The sequence below is a fragment of the Macrotis lagotis genome, chromosome X (genome assembly GCF_037893015.1).
Source record: "Macrotis lagotis isolate mMagLag1 chromosome X, bilby.v1.9.chrom.fasta, whole genome shotgun sequence".
NCBI classification, from domain to species: Eukaryota; Metazoa; Chordata; class Mammalia; order Peramelemorphia; family Peramelidae; genus Macrotis; species Macrotis lagotis.
This window is the reverse complement of record NC_133666.1, coordinates 230,946,577-230,959,750: the sequence shown is the minus strand read 5'-3', so window position 1 is coordinate 230,959,750 and position 13,174 is coordinate 230,946,577.

Sequence of the window (13,174 nt, the reverse complement as noted above, 5' to 3'; positions counted from 1 at the left end):
TTTCCTCCATTTGACCAATTCTGCTTTATTAGGTATACTTTTCCTCTTTGACCTTTTTTCCCTTTTTTCCCATTGACCTGGTCTATTTATAGGTGTTATTTTCTTCAGGTTATTTTTGCATCTCATTTAACAAGTTGTTGATTTATTTTCATGATTTTCTTGCATTATATTTCTCTTCCAAATTTTTCCTTTACAACTCTTCCTTGATTTTCAAAAGCCATTTGAGTTCTTTCATGACTTGTAATTATTTATTTATCTATTTATTTATTTGTAGATGTTAGATATAGGAATTTTGACTTTATTAGCTTCTAAGCGTATGTTTTGATCGTTTTTGTTGTCACAGTAGATTTCTATGGTCAGTACTTTTTTCTGCTGGTTTGTGTAACTGTTTTCAGAGATACTTCTAAGGACCAATAAGTTTTCAGTTCGTCAAAAGTTGTATGATCTGAGGTAAGTTGTTAACTGCACTCCCAGACTGTATTCTGGTCTTTAAGTGACCACAATCACTCTTTTCTGCCCTGGAATTGTGAGGAGTTTCCCTATTCTCTTGAAGCTGTGCTAATATCACCAGAGGCCCCGTGGGACTCTGACCAGATCTGAATCTGGGGAAAGTAATACAGCCCTACCTGAATGTTAGCAAAGCGACCCCTGTAAATATTTTTGACCAATTATTTGACCACCACAATTTTTCTGGTCTGAAAATTCCTGAACCAACTCCTGTGTTGGTTTGACCTCTTCCAATTATGAAAGATTTTTCTTTTTGACTGAAAATAAATTCCACTCCTTTTCATGGAGTCTGTCATTCTAGAATTTGTTTGAAATCATTATTAAAAGAAATTTGGAGGAGTTTTGGGGAGAGTTCAGGTGAGCTGTGCCTTTAATCCATCTTCTTGACTCCAGCCTCATTCTCTTTCTTTTCTTTTGTAACTTGATAAAGATCATCCTCTTCTACCCATTCCCTCAAGTTTGTCACCTAAGTATAATCTTTGACTACACAGTCTCATCCAAAATCAAGTCAGCTCCCAACCTGTCAATTTCATCTTTGAAACATTTCTTGAAGTTGCTCCCTAATGTCCTTCCATACTACTATTATTCTTGTGCATGTATCATTCCAATTGATGTGTGCTGATAGTTCTGCAGGTCTTGTCTCTTGTTACAGATGAAAAACGAAATGACTGAAGAAATAAAGATTGAATTTCATGAAAATATAAATTTATTAAGCAATATCTGCCAAGCTTTCCTTAACATAGGATTACACCTTGAATACATGGATAAACAGATTTTTATTTATTAAAATAATATTTAAATAATTTTATTTAATTAAAAGAAAACAATGCAACAATAGGTAATTTGACAGGATGGAAGAATAGGGATCCTCCAGGTTGTGTGGAGGAGACTGAACAAGTATAGTTACTTGAATTTAGAAAAATAAAAAGATATCACACTCCCCATAAATGCCAGTAAATTATCAAAGGAACATGGAGTGGAACAGTAAACACCTCTCCTTAGATCATACCATCTTGGAAGCATAGAGCTAGTTTTCAGATAAGAGTTCTGGATTGCTTAAGATGGAAAATTGTGATAAATAGACCTTGAATTATATTTTGATCTGATAAGGTTTCTAGTAATTCCTAGATCCTTAGTTAAACACCTCTATAGAACAGTCAGAAGCAATCTAGCTTCTCAGGCATGCAGGGTTAGGTTCACATAATTCACTGAAATCTTTACCCAATTCCCACAACTGAATAAATTACTTTTTTGGGTTTTTATTAGCAAGGCAATGGGGTTAAGTGGTTTGCCCAAGGCTACACAGCTAGGTTAATTATTAAGTGTCTGAGGCCAGATTTGAACTCAGGTACTATTGACTTCAGGGCCGTTGCTCTATCCATTGCACCATCTAGCTGCCCCTGAATAAAATATTCTTACATAAAACTGAATTTGCATTCTGTGAAAAAAGTACCTAATACTGAGCTCCAGAATTGAGTCTTAAGATGAAGTCAGTGTAGATCACTCAATTCCAATAACTTCATACTATTTTTAATTTCTCAGTTCCCTCAATTTCCATGCATTGCTTAATAATACAATGGGCTTGAACTATAAAACTTTCATTTCTTCAGTTAGTTTATAATTCACCTTAAAAAATTTCTTGTTGAATTTGCTAGGAGATATCAGGATCCCCAATCTGCTCTTTATCCACTCTTATTTGATGGCCCTGAAGAAAAATTCCCTAGAGATATACTGTTATTTTTATTATTTATTATATTGTTATTATCATTATTATTATTATTATTAGTTTATCATCATCATCATCATCATTATTATTATTATTATTATTATTATTATTATTATTATTATTATTTTGTTGTAGAACTGAAGACTGTCCAAGAAGCTCAAACTCATGTTCTCAATAACGATTTTTTTCTGAGATGAGGCAAATTTAAGATGAAATTTGAGAATAAGGTTAAGGCTTGAATTGAGTTTGGTCCAGTGATACAGGAGGTTTAGGATTTAATTTTAGTTTTTTATGATATTTCTCCTTAATAATGCTCAATGAAAATGAGTTCTAGTAGTTGCAAAATATAACTCATTTTTCCTACTGAAAATTGATGTTATTTTGTTGTAATGAAGGAAGGCAATATCTTAAAAGAAGTTTTAGAGTGAAGAAAAAAATGGTAGGTGGTGTATACTTAATTTTTCCTGATACTTAACTCATTCTTGACCATGAAAAAGATATTTCAAAGAAGAGGAAAAAATAAAAATGGATACACTTTAATCAAAGAATAAAATAAAAATTAAGTAATAAAAGAGAGACCTTTTGCACTCCCACTCCAATCCAGGTTCTTTGACTTCCATCCCAGGTCAAATACCCCTCTGTCTTCCTCAGATCAGATTCCTTCTCCGTATAACCCTATTAATCTCTCTCATTTCATTTCACATTCTGAAATAAAGATGTTGGACAAAAAATATAAAGAATTTTAAAAGAATGAAAAACTGAATTAACAGACTTCAGAAATTTATTCTTTCTTAAAGCTTAGGAAGTTATGCTGTTTGCTTCATTTACCTGATCTGTAAAGAGAAATAAAACAATGGTTCCCATCTCCTAGTGATGTGAGAATTAAATAATGGCTTTTGGGGGTAGTTCTTGTACTTCATTATCAAAGAAGACCAAAGAAACATCACTATGTTAGAGAGAAGTTATAGTGTGTCCAGTTATGGCTGATCAGGCCCATACCAGCTCAGAATGCTCTACCACAGATTGGGCACAAATAGACCGTGTGAACACTTGGGTTGGCTTCTCTAAACTTATGCATCTCACATTTCCTTTGAGCTGATTCAATTCTGCCTTTCTCATGGAGTACAGCACCCTCACTGATGAGGGTTCACTACATAGGGTGGTCCTGTGCCAGTGTCTCTCATGATGCACAATCAATTACAAGGTTTTTAAAAGAGACCTTCAGGATGTCTCAACATAGCTTCTTCTGACTACCCTGTGATTACTTGTCTTGTGTTAGTTCTCCATAAAATAGTACGTTTGGCAAGCATATGTTTGGTGCTCAAGCAACACGGCCAGTTTATTGTAGTTCCATTCTTTGTAGTAATGTGTGAATGTTTAGTAATTTAATTCAGAAAAGGACCTCAGTATCTGGTGTCTTCTTCTTCTAGTTGATCTTCAGAATTTTCCCAAGAAAATTTAAATGGAAGCAATTCAGTTTCCTGTCTCTGGTAGACTGTCCAGGTTTCACAGGCATATAGCAATTGAGCTCAGCTTAACCACTCTCTGTACACCTTCAGTCTGGTAGTTAGTTTAATACCTCTTCTCTCCCAGACTTTTTTTCAGAGTCTTCAAAGTATTTCACTATCTCTAGCAATGTATGTGTAATCTCAATATTAGTGTGTACCTCCCTGAAAAGTATACTGCCAAATATGGGAACTTTTTCACAGTTTCAAAACTTCTCAATTTGTTGTAACCTATGGTTCCATATATGGATGATGTAGAGCTGGCTGCTGAAACACCTTTGTTTTAAATTGTCCACCAAAGGTGAATAGAATATTCTTTGAAGAAGTTTTTGTACATTGCTTTGTGTTTTGACCACAGGGTGGGATCCCTGTCTGGGGCAAATATCAGCAAGTTTTGATTGAACTAATAATTTTAGGATACCTTTTCTAGTCACTTCCTAACACCAGGAGGTGTGCAGTATGGTTCTTAAAAGGGTGCTCAGAAACCAAAGGAGCTGCCAACTGCTGCACTCAGGAAGAAAACAACCTAGTCCACCTGTGTTCAGGATTGTTACTATTGTCCCCCATGAATATGCAACTGCTCCTTTGTTATTTGCCTGTTGCCAGAGAACTTTAAGATAGGAATGGCAAAATGGTGTGGGTGATTTATTCCATGGATGCAGGGTTGCTTCAATATTAGGACAACTGTCAGTATGATTAATTCTATCAATAACAAACCTATCAAAAATCATATATCAATGATGCCAAAAAAGCTTTTGACAAAATACAGCATCCATTCATATTAAAAGCACTAGAGAGTGTAGGAAAACTGTATTGTTCCTTAGAATAATGAGCAATATCTATCTAAAACTATCAACAAGCATTATATGCAACAGGGATAGGCTAGAGTCATTCCCAATAGATCAAAGGTGAAACAAGGATGCCCATTATCACCACCACTATTCAATATCATATAAAAAATGTTACAGGGCGGCTAGGTGGTGTAGTGGATAAAGCACCGGGCCTGGAGTCAGGAGTACCTGGGTTCAAATTCAGTCTCAGACCCTTAATAATTACCTAGCTGTGTGGCCTTAGGCAAGACACTTAACCCCGTGTGCCTTGCAAAAAAAAAAAACCCTAAAAAAAATGTTAGCCTCAGCAATAAGAGAAGAAAAAGAAATTGAAGTAATTAGAATTTGGAAGGAAGAGACAAAACTCTCACTCTTTGCAGATAACATGATGATGTACCTAGATAATACCAAAAATTCATCTGAAAAACTTCTAGAAATAATTAGCAACTTTAGCAAAGTCACATGATATAAAATAAAGCTTCATAAATCTGTGACATTTCTATATATGACTAGCAAGATACAGCAGAAAAAGCTTGAAACAGAAATCCCATTCAAAGTAACCTCAGACAATATAAAATACCTGGGAGTCTATCTGCCAAGGCAGACTCAAAAACTTTTTTTAAAACAATTACAAAAGACTTCTCACAAAAATGAAATCAGATTTAAATAACTGAACAAACATCAACTGCTCATGGATAGACCAAGCTAATATGATAAAAACGACACTACTCAACAGAGAAAACAGAGGGAAGCAGGAAAGGAAAGAATTTGGAACTCAATTTTTTTTTTTAAAATGAATGTTAAAAATTGATTTTACATTTAACTTGGAAAAAATAAAATATCAATTTAAAAATGTGCTTTGTTCTAGAAGAAATTTAAGGTTATTTAATAGGTTTTGCAGTTTATTAAAAGCAACTATTTTTTAAAAATGACAATTCTACCTAAATTAAATTACCTTTTTAGTGTCCTACCAATCAAAATTCAAACAAATTACTTTAATGAGTTAGAAAAAGTTGTAAGTAAATTCATATGGGAAAATAAAAAGTCAATTATTTCCAGGGATTCAATGAAAAAAAGTACAAAAATGGGGGCTTAACCTTACCAAATTATATTATAAAGCATCAGTTATCAAAACTGTCTGGAATTGGCTAAGAAATACAGTGGTAAATCAGTGGAATAGATTAGGTGCAATAGCAGGAAATGATTATAGTAATTGGCTGTTTGATAAACCCAAAGATTCCAGCTATTGAGATAAAAACTCTCTCTTCGATAAAACTCCTGGGAAAATTGAAAGTTAGTATGGAAGAAACTTATATTAGACCAACACCTCATACCCTATAACAAGATAAGATCCAAATGGATACAGGATTTAGACATTAAAATAATTATTATAATCAAATTTGAAGATCAAGGAGTAGTTTACCTGTCAGATCTATGGAAAGGGAAGCAGTTTGTGCACAAGGAAGAGATGGAGAACATCACTAAAAGCAAACTAGATAATTTTGATTACATTAAATTAAAAAGCTTTTGCACAGATTAAAACCACTGTAACCAAGATCAAAAGAAATGTAGTAAATAGGGAAACAATTTTTTTTCCAACTAGTATTTCTAACAAAGGACTCATTTCTAAAATATACAGAGAACTGAGTCAATTTTCAATAAAAAGAACCTTTCCCCAATTGACAAATGGTCATAGGATATGCAAAGCCAATTTACAGTTGAGGAAATCAAAGCGATGCATAGTCATATACAAAATTGCTCTAAATCATTACTTATTAGAATAATGCAAACTAAAGCATCTCGGAAATACTACCTCATACCTCTCAGACTGGCTAATATTACTAGGAAGGACAATATTGAATGTTGGAAGTGATTTGGGAAATCTGGGACACTAATACATTGTTGGTAGAGCTGTGAACTCCAACCTTTCTGGAGAACAATTTGGAATTACGCCTAAACGGCAGCAAAAATGTGCATACCCTTTGATCCAGCAATACCACTATTGGTTCTATACCCTGGAGAGATAATGAAAAAATATAAAAACATCAGTAATTAATTAAATTATTTTAATTAATTAAAATATTCATAGTGACCCTGTTTGTGGTGGCAAAGAATTGGAAATTAAGTAAATGTCCTTCAATTGGGGAATGGCTTAACAAACTGTGTTATATGTATGCCATTGAACACTATTGTTCTATTAGAATACAGGAGGGATGGGAATAAAAGGAAGCCCTAAGGGATTTGCATGAACTGATGATGAGCGAAATGAGCAGAACCAGAAAAACATTGTACACCATAACGGCAACATGGGGGTGATGACCAACCTTGATGGACTTTCTCATTCCTTTAGTGCAACAATCAGGGACAATTTGGGGGTAACTGTGATGGAGAAAACCATCTGTATCCAGAGAAAGAATTGTAGAGTTTGAAAAATGACCAAAGACTATTACCTTTAATTTAGGGGAGAAAAAAAAGAAACCAATTATCTTACTATGTGATTGTACTATCTCTTATACTTTATTTTTCTTCCTTAAAGATATGATTTCTCTCTCATCACATTCAGCTTAGATGAAAGTATACCATGGAAACATTGTGAAACAAACTGACTTCTGTGGGGACTGGGGGTGGGGGTGGGGAGGGAAGGAAGATTAGAGGAAAAAAACGTAAAACTCAGAATAAATAAAATTAAATAAAATTTAAAAATGTTTTAAAAACGGTGGTTGATGTCTTTTGATTCCTGTGTAAATTGGATTTTAGTGAGGTAGACGATGGTTGTGAAGTGCTTAGCATAGTGATGGTCATATGATAAACCCTATGTAAATGCTAAGTGTTTTAATTATTATTATTTTTATTTTATTTAAACTCTAATTAGCCCAAAATGTCAGAGGTAGAATTATTAATGATTTTCTACAATTGGAAATCAATTAGAAAAAATTGATATCATGACAGTATGTTCTATGGTATACATATATTTATGATAGTCTGTGATTGTTTTTCTAATTTTTTCTTATATTGTGAAATTCTACAAACATTTTCTCAAAAATATTGCTAGAAAAATATTCCACATGGATTTGAATTTAGCATTTCAAAATGTCATAAATATTTAATGAGGTATATCTTATTTTAAAACAGATCATAATAATTTTTACTTTAACAAATAGTGGGTCTTCATTTGAAATTTTTGACTCTGATACAAAAATTATTGAACTATATAGGTAGTTTAAAGATATTTTCATTTGAGAAGGGTCAATTTTTGGATATTTGCTGTATGTCTTAAACCACGATTAATTTTCATTTATAAATACGGATTAAGGAAATTAATAGTATTCAACATCTAAATTGTGATTAGTGGAATTTTGTTATTTGAGATAAAAATAACAAAAAATGAGGAACCTGGTTAATTACACAATTTGAGCAAGCACAGTCCATCTTAAGACTTAGTTCTATAATTAGTTTGGTTACCTATCTTTTTAATTATCTGTCTAGCTCAAATATTGTCTTTTGTGAGAAAACTGTATTTATTGTGGTAATCAGAAAAAAAAAAACTTATTCTAGTGTTTGAATCTAGCCTTGCATGCCTGGGAAACTGGACAACCTCTACCTGCTATATGGAGTTCTTTATCAAAGAAGTTATGCTGACTAGAAAACCTGGTCAGATCTAGAGAAAGAAACATGTTTTCTCAAACAACCAATATGTCTTAACTGATAACTGGGTAGGTATTGCTCGATCAGCTATTGTTTCCATGTTCCTGTGATGGTTTTCAGAAATTTGTAGGGAGTGGGACATTTTTTTTTCTGAATTCAGGTTATTACTCTTTTTAGTCACTTCCTCCCAACTTTGAAAATAGCTAATCTTTTATCCAACCAAATTATTTAATGTTGTCTTGTTTCCTTTAAATTAATTGTGCTTATTTGGTTAATTATTTTTAATGTATAAAACTTTGTTCCCTCCTGTATTCAGGGTCCAGTCCCAACCTGAAAAAAGGGGTCTGATCAATTGTTTCAGTAGTTGGAAAGCATTAGTTAGTAAACTGATATGTTCAGAAGATTGAACCTTTTTTTTCCTTGGGCATTTCATCTTTCATTTGTTATATGACTATATCCTTCATTCAGTCACTAAAATTACATTGTTATAATCTTCACCAGAGCTGTGGTTAATGAAGGGGAGAAGAAGGGCAGGGCATGCAATTCCAAAGATGCCTAAGTCTTATAATTCATATTTGCCATTAAGATTTTCATCAGGAAGCGTTAAAATACCAAAAATCATGACTTGTTTTGATCAACAATCAGTTTTCTGGGATGTGCTAAACAGTAATCAGTAGAGAGAATAAAGTTCTTTCTTGGCAAACTCCACAGAAAAAACCTAAAAGAGGCCAAATATCAAGGTTTATTTAATTACATTTCCATCTAAATCAGAGATAAAGTACAGTTTCCAAGGTTGTTAAGAAAATTACAGCAGAACCAGGTGAATAAAGTATACTACAAATGGAGCTAATGAAAGATTCAATCTGCTTCAAAGGCAGGGGGGCTACACACAGGCATCTGCTTTTACAACCATATTCAATTCAATTGTACAATGTGAGAAAATTCAATGTTACTGATTTTTAAGTGTGCTAACGAGTAATAAACACAAAATAGCAAACTATGGACATTAAGAGTCAAGATTATTTTCTTTCTATAGTACCAGATGTCCTGATTTGTTATAGTATTTTGTTATAATTTTTAGAAAGGAAATGAAAAAGAACATTGACATCAGAAGACTGTTGTATTATAAGACACATGACAAGAAAAATGAAATTTGGAAAGCACAAGGTAAAATAATTTTGGTTAGAATTCAAGATCTAAAAATTAATGCTAATTTCTAAATCCTATTTCAATGATAGAGATGTGAAGTCATGGTTTAAGTAACTTGATTAACATCATATCCTACTTAAGAGATGCTACTTTATAAGTTAAAGTTTCATAATAAGTATTTAGCACATTTCATCCCTAGCATGCACAGTGATCACCTGTTTCTTCACTTTCAGAATTAGAATAGTAGCTTTGCCCTTAATATAGTCAGGTTGTGAAGCCTAGTAAAATACTGTTTACTAAATGTTTCAAGCTATATTCATATGTAAAATGGCACATTCTGTGAAATGCTATTTTCTTTATTTTTTTTGTCTCTAAATCTTTCTTTAATTGACTGCCACAGGCAGAAAACGCATCCAATAGAAAGTGTAATCTCTACTGAATACTGAAAAGATAAATGTATGAAGGGGGATATTAATTACACCAGGATAGTAATTATACTAGATAAATGTATGCAACATAGAATTTTCAAGAAATAAGACTCTTACAGATAACTCTGTTTCCCACATTTATTAGTTTATTAAATAACTTTATGCCACAGCAAAATTCTTTTTATTAGCCTGAAGGAGAATGGGAAGGTTTAGCAATTATTTATAAATTGATTCCATTTGAGGGCTGTTGCAATTATGCAAAATTAGTCATAAAATGATGCTTCTGTATGAGAAGTAAAGAATAAGAAAGACCTCATTCTTCTACAAAGCATACATTTATGATTCCTGTTGAGCGAAAATAATTAATAATTAACATTTACATAGTTCTCTTCATCTTACAAATTAATAGAGTGATTAACTGGGGTCAGAAAGATCTAAGTTCAAATCTAGACTCAGTCACAAATACTAATTGTGCAACCCTGGGCAAGTCAGTTAATTCTTTCTTTCCTCATCTATAAAATGAATTGTGGAATTAAATTATAAATCATTCTAGTTTTAATGTCAAAAAAACCCCAAATAGGAAACTGGACATGACTGAGGAGCTTCAGTAAAAAATGTATCCTAATAATAGATAACATTTATGTGTACCTCTTTACATGTAAGGCTTACAAAATGATATTAATTGCATACATATATATATATATATATATTATATAGTTGTGTATAGAAATGCGCATGTATATATGCATATATAAACATGAATATATGTAGGCACATATAAATACAAATAAGAAATTTCTGTTTATGTACATGTGTACATATATCTTTCTATATGTCATTGATACTTACATGCATACTCACACAAAAACAAATATAAAAACAATAAATAAACACACATTATTTCAATTGATAATATTGGGATTTTTATTAACCTAATTTATGTGCTCTTTTTATCCTCAATTTAAAGATGAGGAAACCAAGGCTATTAGAATTTGGGTGACTGACCTAGGGTCATATCACTCATAAGTTTGTGTATATTATATAGGCTCTTTTTCTCATCTAATAAACTATTACAAACTAAAAAACATTCCTGATCCCAAGGATATATATATATATATATATATATATATATATATATATATATATATATATATATATAGTTATTCTTACTGTTGTTGTTTCCAAGAATACATGCTAACTTCAGGGAAACATGAAAGCTAAAGCCAAAGAGTTAAATGCCTAGTGGTTGGATGTATTTGGGAGTCATAACCCTTTCTCTTATGTTCCAATAATAGTATAACCCTGCCTCAATCTTTCTCTTAACTCTTTACAACACTTGGGAACCACTCATTAACACTAGTTTGAGATATTCAATATTTTGCTTTGATTTTTTTCCTCCCAGTTCAAAATGGAAGATGGTATAAATTTCCTTCAGATACCAGAGCATAAACCTTCTGACTTATAGGTGAATATACCTGTGTATGAGAGATCAAATCAGAAGGAAAGAGAGAAAGAATAGGATGGGATCAAAGTGACCCTATTTTATTTAAATTAATTTGTATTCATCTTCTTAACTAACTGTATGTAGATAGACTGATCCTGAGTAGGAGTTTGTTTATTTATTGATATTTTGTGTGAAGCTTATGAAAGTATTTGAATCAAAAGTACTATTCTAATTCAAAATTATATTGTTATTCCTGGGTTGTATCACCCATTAGTTGAGACTGTTCAATTGGCTTGGAGCCTGTTCACAATATGAAGAACTATAATCTTATATAATTATTAAAGAAGGGTTAAACTATGCTGCACCTTTATCTTTTGAAGGCTCATCATCCTTAGTATTTCCAAAAACCATTGGTAATTTCAAATTCATTATTCCCTACCATCCTTGATGTCACTACCTTTCATTTATACCCCACACCTGTCATTCACCAACAGTATCATATTCTCACTTTCAACTTCATGTGGGATTTAATCATCCTCCCTGTTTACATCCTCCTTATCTCATCTTTTTGATGCTAGACAATTTTCTTTTGTCTTCTTTTGAGGACAGTCATTTATTTAACACATCCCTCTTCACCAAGTTATTTTCTCCTGATGACATCTCTCCCTTCCAAGAGTGTCAATATGATTAGTGACTTCAGTACTACTGTTGTAACTGCTTTCCCTTTCTCAGCCAGCATTCTTATTGTTCTAGTATCTTTGTATTGCCATCCTAGTAATCATTTTGGTCTATTACTCACTGTAGATCATTTGAAGAAAAAAGAATGCAAAACTGTGCCATTATAAATCTCTGCCCTCCTACCTCAACTACGACCTTACTACCACTTGGCAATACTTTCACTCATTTTTATTTATTCTCTAGTCCACCTCTACATATATTCTACATATATTCTAAAATTTTCTCTACTTTTCTACTTTTCACTTTCTTTTTTTACCAGATTTCCTCATATTCAACATTTCAGAAAACCAAGAACATTCTGCATGTCATTTTTCAAATATTCTATCTATGCATACCTTTCCTCTATTCATTCTTTCACTCTACTTTCATATTCAAAATCTAAATATGATATTCCTTTATAATGCTAAATCTACATAGATCTCATTTTATGAGGCAGCTCCAATTATTGGAAAGCACTCTGGATGTGGAGTTAGGAAACTTTAGTTTGAAAATCAAAACTCAAATTTACTTGTTTTCTGTGAGCCTCAGTTGATTAACACTTGCATTGCTCCCTCATAAAGTTATGAGGAAATTGTAAGCCTTAAAACAGTATATACTTGACCCATCATTGTTATTAGAGTCAATCAACATATAGTTATTAATGCAAGGCAGGATCTTGGATAAACCTTGAGATAGTGGAGGATACAAGGGCCTGGTACACTGTTCATGGGATCATAAACAGTCAAACAAAATTGAATGTCCAACAAAAAATAATAGAAAATTGTTCAAAAGGTTGTATATCAGAGAAAAAAAGTCAAAAATATTTCCTGCCCAAGAAGTTCACACTCTAAATAATAACTATCCATTTCCCCCATATATTTGACCTCTTTTTCCAGGAATTTATTCTGTTTCCCCTTCTTAATATAAAAAGAAAGAAAAAAGTTTGCTTGATCTGGATCCCTTAATCTCTTTTTATTCCTTCTCAGTGATAAACTTTTCAAACTAATTGTCTTTATTCACTGCTTCATTTCTCTCACTTATTCGTTTATTTATTTTTTCAGTCATATGTACATGTACATTTTAAAGTTACTAAATTTCCTTCCACTTTCCCTTCCCACATTTGACCCCTCAGAGGCAATCAGGCTAGCATTATACATGCAGTTTTGATAAACAAGCTTACTAATTAGTCATGATAGAAGCCATGAGGAATTCAGATTAAGGGA